Here is a 13,610-nt window from a genome sequence, read left to right as displayed (position 1 = left end):
ATTTCCTGTCTACTTGACTTCCTGTTGTGGAATCAGAGCCACTGAATTTGTTGATTTAGCTCTCCATTCTTGGGTTATATGCTGTCAGAGAGATTTTAAAAATGTAATTGTCATTATTATTATTATTGTTATTTTATCTTCCCATAGTTCACTGTAGAAAATGCAATGATGGATCATTACTGAACAGAATAAAGAATAATTTTCTTTTCCTCTGGTTCTTGTTGTTTTTGCTGATTCTATTCAACACTCTCCTGAACTCACTATAGTTAGGAATTTCTCCTTTGGTTTTTGACTGCAGAGATGCTTAGGAGATCCCGACATGCTTTCCAGAAACCCAGGGTTTTCTCTTTTCGGTGGTTTCAGCAAAGTTCTAGAGGGAGTCTAATTAAATGGAGTCTCATCTTGGCTGTGTCTCCAAAGAACTTGGTGACTTGAGAGCTCACCTTAAACTTTGGAACTGTGCTTTCTTTCTGTGACACAAGATACTAGGACTCAGTAGCCTAATAATCTTTTTACTTTGAAACAATCTATTTTCATTATAATAATGCATACATAGACATTTACCAGCTATTTGCTTAGAGATAAGCCCTGTAGTAGGCAAGACAGGAGGCAACTGCAATAAACAAAACAAACCATGCAAACTTGCTTTTGTCATGGTTGTTTTGCTTCTGGGATTTTGAGGTAGTAGGTCTTGTTTTTTTCTTGAGGATTGGTGCCATATTATAATAAAAGACCATGCAGCTTTGGGCCATTTGGAGGTTGTGTACTTCAATCTGCATCTCACCATAGAAATAATTATGTGAAGCCAGATGCCAGTGGCTCACACCTGTAATCATAGCTACTCAGGAGGCTGAGAGCTGAGGATCACCGTTCAAAGCCAGCCTGGGCAGGAAAGTCTGTGAGACGCTTATCTCCAAAAAACCACTAGAAAACCAGAAGTGGTGTTGTGGCTCAAGCCTTAGAACACTCAACTTGAGCTGAAGAGCCCAGGGACAGCACCCAAACCTAGAGTACAAGCCCCATGACTGACAAAAAATAAAAAATAAATCATTATGTGAAGGGGCCAGTTTCTAGGTTCTTCTCAACAGTTTCACAATGAGGATTTTATGATTTCAAAGTTTAGAGATTCTTAAATATAAGAAAGCTCATCCTTATACTGAGATGAAATTGCATCTCTGTGCCTATATGTGTTTTTTTAAATAAGTTTTTTTTTTATTGTGAAAATACTGCACAGAGGGGTTACAATTACATGAGCAAGGTAATGAATACATTTCTTATCAAGCATCGTTGCCTCCTCTTTTGTTTTTCCCCTACCATCCCTTCCCTTCCATCTGTCTCCCTTCCCCCACCTAAATTGAAAAGTTCATTTTTCCACATAGCATCTTGTACATCTCATTGTTGCAATGAAATGTATCTCTATTTAAACAATTTGTTTTTTCCCTTCCGCTCCCCAAATTATATCAACATCAAATACAGTGAAAACAGGGGTTATACCATGTGGGAGGGACATACAAAACAACAAAAAAACCACGTGGTACCTTATAAATACGTTAGAAACAATAGCAAGAAAGGAAAAACACTTGTATCCTCATCTTGGGGTTCATTTCACTTAACGTCATCTTAGCTGACCTTTTCTGCTTGTCTCAGACATTTACTAGTTATTGCAAATAAGGGAAACCATGGGACCTATGTTTCTTGGTGCCTGGCTTACTTCACTTAATATAATTTTTTCCAAGTCTTTCCAGTTCCCAACAAATAGGGCAATGCCATTCTTTCTGATGGAGGCATAGAATTCCATTGTGTATATATACCACATTTTCTTGATCCATTCATCTACTGAGGGGCATCTGGGTTGGTTCCATATCTTAGCTATGATGGATAATGCTGCAATAAACATAGCTGTGCTGGTAGCTTTAGTGTGGCCTTGTTTGTGATCTTTTGGGTAGGTACCCCAAAGTGGGATTGCTGGGTCATAGGGGAGCTCTATGTAGAGTCTTCTGAGGAACTTCCATACTACTTTCTAAAGTGGTTGAACAAGTTTACACTCCCATCAACCATGCAGTAGGGTTCCCTTCTGGCCACATCCCCTCCAGCATCTGTTGTTATTAGAGTTTTTGATTATAGCCATTCTAACTGGGATGAGGTGGTATCTCAATGTTGTTTTGATTTGCATTTCTTTTATGGCTAGAGAGGTTGAGCATTTCTCCATGTGTCTATTGGCTATTCTTACTTCCTCTTCAGAGAAGTTTCTCTTTAAGTCTTTAGCCCACTTATTTATTGGACAATTATTTCTTCGAGGATTTGTTATTGGGGGATTTAATTTTTTGAGTTCCAGGTATATTTTAGATGTGAGACCCTTGTCTGTTGTATAGCTAGTGAAGATCTTTTCCCAATCCATAGTCTTTCTATTGATTTTTGCTAGGTATGTTCTTTGCTACGCAGAAGCTCTGCAACTTCATGTGATCCCATTTGTCCAACCTTTCTTTGATTTGTTGTGTTTCTGGGTCTCTATTAAGAAAATTTCAGCCTGTGCCAAGGACACCTAGGGTTTCTCCTATTCCTTCCCGTAATGTTTTCAGAGTGTCTGCTTTGACTCTGAGATCTTTGATCCATTTAGAGTTGATTCTGGTGCAGGATGATATATACGGATCTAGCTTTAGTTTTCTACAGGTGATTAACCAATTTTACCAGCACCATTTACTGAAGAGGCTGTCTTTCTTCCCTTTTATTTTTATTTTTAGCTCCCTTATTGAAGATTAGGTGGTTATAGGTCTGTGGATTCATTTCTGGGTTTTCAATTCTATTCCACTGGTCCTGAGATCTGTTTTTGTGCCAGTACCAAGCTGTTTTGATTACTATGGCTTTGTAGTAGAGTTTGAAATTTGGTATTGATATTCCTCCAGCACTTTTCTTTTTGTTAAGGATTGTTTTTGCTATTTGGGGTCTTTTATTGTTCCATATGAACTTTTGGATTGCCTCTTCTATTTCCTTGAAGAATGAGGTCGGAATATTGATAGGTATCACACTGAATTTGTAGATAGCCTTGGGAAGTATTGTCATTTTCATGAAGTTGATCCTTCCAATCCAGGAGCATGGGAGTTTTTTCCACTTTCTAAGTTCTGTTTTGATTTCTTTTTTCAGGTTTTTAAAGTTTTCATCATAAAGGCCCTTCACTTCTTTGGTTAAGTTAATTCCTAGGTATTTTATTTTTTGTGGGGCTATTATGAATGGAGTTGCTGTCCTGATTTCATCTGCACTCTTCTCATTGTTGGCATACAGAAAAGCCATTGATTTTTGAGGGTTAATTTTATACCCTGCTACTTTGCCAAAATTTTGAGTCAGCTCGAGTAATTTGGGAGTGGAGTCTGTGGGATTCTTTAAATACAAGATCATGTCATCTGCAAAGAGGGAGAGTTTTACTTCAGCATTCACTATTTGGATCCCTTTGTTGTTTGCATCTTGTCTTATTGCTGTAGCTAGGCATTCTAATACTAAATTGAAGAGAAGTGGAGAGAATGGACATCCTTGTCTTATTCCTGAGGAAATGGCTTTAGTTTTTCACCATTAAGTATAATGCTCTGTCGGTTTGTCATATACAGCCTTTATTGTATTGAGGAATGTTCCATGGATTCCTAATTTTTCCAGAGCCTTCATCATAAAGGGGTGTTGGATCTTGTCAAATGCTTTTTTTGCATCAATTGAGATAACCATGTGGTTCTTATCCTTGCTCTTGTTAATGTGATGAATTACATTAATTGATTTGCATATATTGAACCAGTTTTGCATCCCTGAAATGAATCCATTTAGATCGTGGTGTATGATTTTTTGGATGAATTGATGAAATCGATTGGCCAAAATTGAGAAGATTTGCAGCAATGTTCATCAAAGAAATGGGTCTATAGTTCTGTTTCTTTGATGAGTCCCTGCCTGGTTTGGGGATGAGGGTTATGATGACTTCATAGAAAGAGTTCGGTAGTGAACTTTCTCTTTCAATTTAATTGAAGATTTGGAGGAGTATTGGTGTGAGTTCTGCTTTGAAAGCCTTGTAGAATTCTGCTGTAAATCCATCCAGTCCTGGGCTTTTCTTAGATGGGGGGGTCTTTTATTGCTGTTTCTATTTCAATGCTTGATATGGGCCTGTTAAATTGGTTCAACTCATCTTGGTTTAGTTTTGGCATGTCGATATTTGCTAGGAAATTGTCCATTTCTTCCAGGTTCTCAAACTTAATAGCATAAAGGTTTCGGAAGTATTTCCTTATAATGTTCGGAATCTTGGTTGTTTCTGTGGTGATTTTTCCATTCTCATCTCTAAATTTGTTTATTTGGGTGTGTTCTCTTCTTTTTCTGATAAGATGTGCTAAGATTCTGTCAATTTCGTTAATTTTTTCAAAGATCCAACTCTTTGTTTTGTTAATTCTTTCTATTATTTTTTTGGATTCTAATTTGTTTAATTCTGACTTAATTTTAATTATTTCTTTCCTTCTACTGGATTGCGGGTTAGCTTGCTGCTCTTTTTGAAGGAGGTTCAGCTGTCTCATTAAATTGTTGGTTTCAGATCTCTTCAATTTGTTGATGTAGGAACTTAGAGTTATAAACTTGCCTCTGAGTACTGCGTTTGCTGTGTCCCAGAGGAGCTGATAGTTTGTGTGTTCATTTTTATTGAATATCATGAACATTTGAATTTCCTTTCTAATCTCTTCCATGATCCACTGGTGATTCAACAGTGTGTTGTTCAGTCTTCATGTGTTACAGGACTTTCTTTGGTGGCTTTTGGTGTTGAGTTCTAATTTTATTCCCTTGTGATCTGAGAGAATTCATGGCATTACTTCAATGTTTCTGAATTTGGACAAGTTTGCTTTGTGACCTAAAATGTGGTCTATTTTGGAAAATGTTCCGTGTGCTGCTGAGAGAAGCATGTATTCTGATGCTGCTGGGTGAAATATTTAGTAGATATGTGTTAAATCTAGTTGATCCATGCAGTTGTTTAGATCTGTGGTTTCTCTTTTGAGGTTTTGCTGAGTTGATATATCTAGTGGGGATAGTGGTGTGTTAAAGTCCCCAGCAATTAATGTCTTTGGATCTATGTGAGATTTGAGGAAAGTGGTGTTTCTTGGATAAATTTGGGAGCTCTGTTGTTTAGTGAATATTTATTTATTTATTTATTATTTGGGTCTGGTCGTGGGGCCTGAACTCTGGGCCTGGGCGCTGTCCCTCAGCTCTTCAGTTCAAGGCTAGTGCTCTACCACTTGAGCCACAGCACCACTTCCGGCTTTTTTCTTTTTGCTTATGTGGTGCTGAGGAATCAAACCCAGGGCCTCAGGCATGCAAGGCAAGCACTCTACCACTGAGCCAATTTCCCAGCCCTGGTGAATAGATATTTAGAATTGCAATATCCTCCTGAAGGAGAGACCCCTTAATTAGTATGTAGCGACCTTCTTTATCTCTTCTCATTAATTTTAATTTGAAGTCTATTTTATCTGATATTAGGATTGCAAGTTCCACCTCTTTATGGGGACCATCTGCTTGGCAGATTTTATTCCAGCCTTTCACTTTCAGAATGTTTGTTTTTATGGGCAAGGTGTGACTTTTGAATGCAGCAGATAGAAGGATCTTGCTTTTTAATCCAACTAGACAGTCTATGTTCCTTAATTGGAGAGTTTAGTCCATTAATGTTGAAAGTTAGGACTGAGAGGTGTTTGGTAGTTCCTGCCATGTTATTCATCTTCTTGGGGGCAGTGATAGCTGGGTTCTTCCTATGGTTCTTGGATTCTCAGTTTGGGTGTGGTTTAGTGGCCTTTATTGCGGTCTTGTTGGTTTTCTATGTGTAGGACATCTTTAAGTATCTTTTGTAGGGCTGGTTTGGTGGAGATATATTATTTAATGTTTCTTTGCTATGGAAAGTTTTTATTTGATCTTCTGTTTTAAAGGAGAGTTTAGCTGGATACAATATTCTTGGTTGATAGTTGTTTGTCTTTAGGGCATGGCATACATAATTACAGGCTCTTTTTGCTTTAATTGTCTCTGCTGAGAAATCTGAGGTGATTCTAATTGGTTTCTCTTTATAGGTGATTAATTTTTTCTCCTCAACAGCTTTAAGGATCCTTTCTTTGGTCTGAATTGATCCTGTGCACATTATAATGTGATGGTGGGATCTCCTGTTCTGGTCTGGTCTATTTGGGGTTCTAAAAGTTTTTTTGTATCTGAATAGGTCTATCTTTTTGCATGTTTGGGAAGTTCTCTGCTAGGATCCTGTTAAATAAATTTCCTAGACCTTTAACTTCTGTCTCTAGGTGCTCCTCTACACCCATTATCCTCAGATTAGACCTTCTGATGGTGTCTTCCAAATGTTAAATAGATTTATCATATTTCTTGGATTTGTCTTGGATAGTCGTATGTTCTTTCTCTATAATATCTAGGCTGTCTTCAATCCCCGAGATTCAATGTTCTGCATGGTCCAACCTACTGTCAAGACTTTCTACTTTGTTTTTTATTTCCTTTCCTTCTAATTGGTTGCCTTTGATGGGTTCAAATTCTTTGTTGGAGCTTTGTTTTAGGTCTTGTATGAACTTCTTTACTTCCTTAATTTGGTGTTCAGTGTTTATTCCCAAATCACTTAGTTGATTGGTTATGGTTTCCTTGGAATGCCTTTCCCTCTGAAGAGCCCCATTCAGCATTCACTTTGTGGTCTTCCTGGATTCCTTCAGCTGTCTGTTTATGGATTCCATGAATGCCTCTATTGATCTTTATTCTCATCCCGCTCACGCAATTCCTGTATTACTGTTTGATTAGCTTCTTCATGCAATCCCTGTGTTTCTCTTTGACTGTTCTCAGCCTGCTCACACCTGTATTAATCTTTGAATAGGTTCCTCACGCTTATGAGATTCTTGTAGTAATTTTTAGTTAGCCTCAACATGCTCCTGAAATTCCTGTATTAATCTTTGGTTTGCCTCCTCTCGCTCCCTATCACACTCACACTGAGTCCTTTGCAGGTTTTCAATCGTTTCATTCATTATGTTTACCAGTAGTGTTTGTAGAGCTTTTTGGGAACTCACCTCTGGATTATTCATTAACTGTTCTGTCACCTGATTATCCTGAGTGGGAGCTGAGATACCTGGGACTTGCCATATTTCTTGTGTTTCTCTGGCTTGTTCTGCCCATTTGGTATGAAAGTAATACCAATTTTGTGCTAGAACATTATATTAAGGCAAGCATCAACCAGAGTCCTGTAGTTGCACAGTCAAAATGGCTGCAGATACAATCTAGTTCAACAGATACAATCTATTCAACATCAAACAACTATGGATTAATGGGCTAAGAACATCCAAGATGTATTTGGCAAACCAGAAATTATTAGGTGTAGGGAGAATTGTGGAGAAAATAGGATTAGAGGGATGAGGAGAGGTAAAAGGAGAGTGGATTTAACCAAGTCATAATCTCAGAGAGGGAAATGGATAGGACAGAATAATAGGAGAGAGATTAAAAAAAGAAAAAAATGGAAAAACAAAAATTTAAATTAAAAAATGAAACACCTAAAATTATGCAAATTAAAGAAATGATATTGATAAAAAGGATAGGATGAGAGGAAGGGAAGATAAAGAGGAAAAATAAAAAAATAAAAAACAAAAATCTTAAAATTGGAATATTTGAAAGTTATATAGTTATAAAGAAATAATATTACTATTGAAGAAGTTAAGCCTAAGAGGTTGTGAATTGAGTAATGTGTTTCTGGATTAAGGATGTACACAATGAGGGATAAGGTATAATAATCAAGGATGGGTATATATCTGGGGATGAGCAGAATACCAATTAAGTCACACAAAAGAGAAAGAAGGAGAAAAGAAAAAAAAAAAGAAAAGAAGAAAGAAAAAGAAAAAAGAGGACCAAAAGGTCAAAGGGATTTTTTTAAAAAAGCACACATACATGCATACACTCCTAAAATAAAAATTATGAAAGAAAAGAAAACAATTAAAAAATAATAATAAATATGTAGAAAAATGACTTCTTTGATTTTTTAAATCTTTTATTATTTTTATTTATTTTATTTTTTATTTTTGGGTCCGGTCGTGGGGCCTGAACTCTGGGCCTGGGCACTGTCCCTCAGCTCTTCAACTCAAGGCTAGTGCTCTACTACTTGAGCCACAGCGCCACTTCTGGCTTTTTTTCTTTCTGCTTATGTGGTGCTGGGGAATCGAACCCAGGGCCTCATGCATGCAAGGCAAGCACTCTACCACTGAGCCACCTTCCCAGCTCCCTTTGATTTTTTTTTTTTTGATGGGGGGAGTTCTTGTATCTCCCCTGTGTCCATAGCCAGTCTCTTGGTGGAGTCTCTGGTCTGCTTGTAGTGTTTGGTTTTCCTGTGGCTTGATTGGTTTCTTAAGTCTGTTTGTCTGAGCAAGCAGACAGCTCTGTCTTACCCAGGACTTTGTGATCCTCCTACCAGGCTAGTTCAGTGGGAAGGAGATTTGCTTTGAGTATCACAAAAGAGGGACATGGATGTTTCCTCTAGTTTGGAGTTTCTGTGATGAGGTTAGGTTCTGGGTAGGGTTGAGGCCTTTCAGCAAACAGTAATTTTTCCCTGAGAGCCTAGCTCCTGAGACACTCAGAGAACCCAGCCTGGAGCCATTCTCAGGGTTTATGTTTACTGAGTTTCAATTCTTTGTCTAGGCTGCAGTGGGGAGGAGCAGCCTCTGGCTCTGTTTACCTCGAGAAGAAAGTCACTCCTCTGGGTGCAGAGCTTTCTCTGGGGGCAGAGCTTTCTCCGCCTGGGCAGGGTGACTTTTCCCTGGGTGGAGCTGAGCCTGGCAGATTAGATCAGGTTCCTGTGACCTGTTAATGGCTCTAGTTTTTTCCTTCCAAGGCCTGGGTTGGAACTAGCTGCTCGGCCGGCCTTTGTCAGTATCAAAGATGGAGATCTTCTCCAGTGGTGGGGGAGGTGCTGCCTTCCCATCGGCTACATGAGAAGGAGTGAGGATGTCAGGGTTCTACTCATGCCAGACTCTTGGTTCCTGGGCCTTCCCTGGTCTGTGATCAGCAGGATGAAGATTTCTATTAGTTTTTGCTGGTAGTGAGTAGGATCTGCTTGCATGCCGTGGCTGCAGCTACCGGCAAGTGCTCAGATCTGTGTCCTTGACCAAGCTGCCTGGATTTTCCCTCTCTGGCCAAACTCTCTGTACTGTGATGGCACACTTGGTTTGATTCTCTAGTCTAAGACTGTTCAGTGGAACACTAAATCTGGTTTGTATGTGAGAGCTTGTTTAGCCTCCAGCTTCTCTTCCACCATCTTCCCTGTGAGCGCCTATCTGTGTTTTAAAAATTCTTTTATTTACTCATTCATTCCATTGGCAAGTATTAATAGACAGCCTGGGATGTGATATTAGATCTCTAACTTGCTCTATGGGCTTTATAATCTACTGGAGATGTGCACAATGAGGCAGTTGCAAGTATGTGCTGACATACTCCACAATAATGGAAATATATACGCTTAATCACAAGATATGGGAGTGATCTGAGAGCTTCCCCAAGGGTTCTCCAAGCTAAGATTTGGGATACATCGCTGAACAATGCTTTAACCCCTTATGTCACCTTTAAAGCACCTGAGGATACATTTTCCCTGAAATCCTTTTTTTCTAGGCCAAATTTAAAATTATGTTTTCAATTTTCATTAGCTACATCACTAACATCTTCCAAGCTACCATTAAGTTACCTTGTTAGAAAACAAATGAGATTTGTTCAGCCAAAAGTAGTGAATCCATTGGACTCCAAGTGCTAATTGTTTTTCTCTGAGCGTACTTATTAAACATATATTGAATTGTAACTACAGAATTTGATTGGGTAACAATATCAAGATTTATTTCAAAGTGTTTACTATTCAGAATTAACATTTTTGTCTGTTTGTAAGTTTTTGGATGGTTTGATTCTATGGGATTTTTAAAAAATAAATTTTCTGACAGCGTTTCTCCAAATTTATTTGTAAATTCTTTGTCTTGAGGGTAATTGCTTGAGTCAAGATGCATTTTTTCTATTATCTCCACAATCTTACTCTTTAATTTGCCTTAATTATATTCATTCTTCTCTATCCTGTTTGATGAACATCTTTCTCAGTGAAGATATTTTGGTTTTTTAAAAAAGGAAGTTTGTTTCATACTAACTATGACATTACACCAAGTTTCCAAATAGAGACACGATTTTCAAATACAATATCATTTTCCCCTCCTTTGAAACAGAGTCTTGATGTATATTCTATAGTGCTTTTTGTCTCTTTTTGTTAAGTTACTTCTGGTCTGGGGATTCTATGACCTTCCTTCTTTTTAAAATTGTTTCCTTTTTCTTCCCCCCACTTCTTTCCCCCTCTTCCTCTTCAACTTCCTCCTCACCCCTCTTCTTCCTCTTCGTCCTCCTCCTCCTCTTCATTTTTCTCCTCCTCCTATTCTTCCTCTTCCTCTTTTTTCTCCTCCTTTTCCTTCTCTCATTGATAATTAATTGATGATTAAACTGTTGTTAATTTTCTTTTAGAAAATTTTTTGTTGTAAAGATATTGTGCAGTAGGGTACAGTTACATGAGTAAGGTAATGAGTACATTTCCTATGGAGCATTGCTACCTCCTCCTTTGTTTTTCTCCTACTATCCCTTCCCTCTCCACCTCCCCAACTCCTCCTCCCTCCCCCCACACCCCGAAGTCATTGTTTTTTTTAAATGTACTATGTGATTTTTTTTTGTTTCTTTTGTATGTTCTTCCCGCATGGTAAAACCTCTGTTGTTAGTATATTTGATTTGGGTGCCCTGCATTTTGTATATGCATTTTTCTAATTTGGGGAGGGGAAGGGAAATTTTCTTGCTTAAACACATTGAATTTATTGCAGGACACACAAGTAGTTGCCACAATTCTTGGGGACATTTCTCCATTAATATTTTCATGATTATATAATCTGAGTCTGAATCTCTCTTATTCTGAAGTTCCTTCTAAGCTGCCATAGGCCAAGTACTTCTTCCTTGTTCCACAGAGCACAGACTGTGTTCTGATTCCTTTAGAAAGTCAGATTTCATTCCCTTTGCTCTGTGGATGGATCAAGAATGTTACTATTACTTCCATGAATCACATTGTTCTGCTCCACAATACCTTTACATAAAGTGTCACCCTCTATGGCTTCTTCAGATTTATTTTTATTTTTATTATTATTTTTTATTTATTTTTGTTGGTCTTGGGGCTTGAACACAGGGCCTGGGCACCTGAACTTTTGTGCTCAAGGCTAGCTCTCTACCACTTTGAGGCATGGCTCAACTTCCAGTTTTCTTGGTGGTTAATTGGAGCTATGAGTCTCATGGACTTTCCTGCTCTGGCTGACTTCTAACCGTGATCCTCAGATCTTGGGTTCCTGAGTCACTAGGATTATAGCTATGCATGAGCCACTGGTGCCTGGAAGATAGTTTTATGATGACTTTTTAAGTCTTGAAGAATGAAAAATAGCAGCCACAGCTCCAGAATATCTCTAAGTTCTGTTAATGCTGTGTGATTAATATCACAAATTTAACTGATACCAACAAAAATTTGTGATTTCAGTTTCTACAGGTCAACAGTCTGGACACAGTTTGTTTGGGTCCTTTGCTCTCAAATAGAAAGGGGATGACACAGGGCACAGACATGGGGAAATGGAATAAGGATTGCATATTGAACAGAATTGGCTCAGCATTCATTCTTTTGGATGTCAAAATGAATTTTACAGTTCTCTGAAGATTTTCCTTGTCAATGTGCCCTTTAACTATCATGGACATACTGCTGATGTTTTTTTGCCTCCCTCAACTCTTTTTTTTTTAATCTTATCTTTCTCTAACATTAAATCTGCTATTGTTCAATGAACTTCAGCATACACAATTTCTGCCATTATAATGCTTTAATTTTATTATTTCACACATGGTAATATGCATGCACACACTTGCAGGGAATACATCACCTCCCCACTGGTTGGTTGCATGGACCATTCTGTCTCTGACCTATTGCAACCATGCATATGTCACTTCCGAGATTTGAATTCTTTTCTTCCCATAAATATTAAGGGAAGGAAATTTGCTTCTTTCACGGTGACCTTTCTAGTCTTCAAAGCTTGTTTATGTGCTTTAAAGAATTCATGTCAACATTATATTGCTTGCAGGAACTTTAGCCAATTTCTTCATTATAGCCTGCAAGAAATAGCCTGTGGTCAAGTTAATTCAAGGGAGAATGCATGTGGTGGAAAGCTCTGGCAGGCAGGAATGACTGTATTGACCCAAGTCTCTGCTGCCATCAGCCAAGTAGACTACTTATGTCGTAAAGGAAATCAGCACTGCTGGAAACTCAGTTGTTTAGGACTGCAGTTGATATTTGCCTTTTTGGACTTTTGTTTCTCACATAATACATTTTATTTTATTATAGGAAAATCATATAAGACTTTGGCAAAAACAATGAAATAATGCAGAGACTGGTGATTTTTTTCCTTCAAATTTCTAGCTGGAGCAAATATTCATGAGATGTAAATTTGTAGGTATATGTATCTTAGGTGAGACATATGAGGGACAACCAACATTTCTTCACAATGGGGTCAACAGAGCTTAAAAACTAGGTGGCTTTTGGCTTGGAATTCATGTCAAAAAACTTACCTGGCTGGGCAACAATGGCTTACACCTGTAATCCTAGCTACTCAGGAGGCTGAGATCTGAGGATCATGCTTTAAAGCCAGCCTGTGCAGGAAAGCCCATGAGATCTTTATCTTCAATTAACCACCAGAAAACTGGAAGTAATGCTGTGGCTCAAAGTGGTAGATCTTTAGTCTTCAGTGCAAAAGCTCAAGTTCAAGCCTTGAATTCAAACCCAATGACCTACAAAACAAACAGACAAACAACCTTGTCAGCCCTACTTCCTCCTAACCCATTCTCCACTTTGTAGACCTTGAGTCTCGTTACTTGATGTGGCTTCAAATATATCATTTGTCCCCTGTGGCATTCTTGTGCCTCTTTCAGTAACTGTCTTTTCTTTTCTTCTCTTTTTTTATTTTTGTCAGTTGTGGGGCTTGAACTCAGTGCTTCTTACTCTTGATAGGCCTTTTAGGTTCAAGTCTGGTGTTCTACCACTTGAAACCTACCTCCATTTTGGGCCTTTTCTGGTTAATTGGAGATAAAAGTCTCATGGACTTTCTGGCCCGGGCTGGCTTTGAACCATGATTCTCAGATATCAGCCTCCTGAGTCATTAGGATTACAGGTGTGAGTCTCTAGTGCCTGGCCTCTTTCAGTAAATTTTTTATAACACTTTCAATTATGGGCCAAGCAACATCTGACAGAATGCACCCTTGTCTGCTCCTAGCACTTAGACAGGAGTGTTGATTCTAGATAGCAATTACTATCCACAATGCTGTCATGGTGTTTGTAAACAAATACCAGATTTGCTCACAGATGGGGTGGCTTTGCTTTTATGATACCAAGGAGAAGCTGTGGGTTGGGGTTTTAATCTGAAAGGACCATGCTCTTGTATTTGTCCCATGTGAACCTGTGGTTTGCTAGAACCAGACGGGTGGAAGATCTTCCCGCACATCTCCAGTGTGGGTCAGTGGTGCAGTATGGGAGACAGCCACAGCTGTTGACT

This window comes from Dipodomys spectabilis, unplaced genomic scaffold, assembly GCF_019054845.1.
Source record: "Dipodomys spectabilis isolate Male_0828 unplaced genomic scaffold, ASM1905484v1 ptg000024l, whole genome shotgun sequence".
Taxonomy (NCBI): Eukaryota; Metazoa; Chordata; class Mammalia; order Rodentia; family Heteromyidae; genus Dipodomys; species Dipodomys spectabilis.
This window is presented reverse-complemented; position numbering follows the sequence as displayed.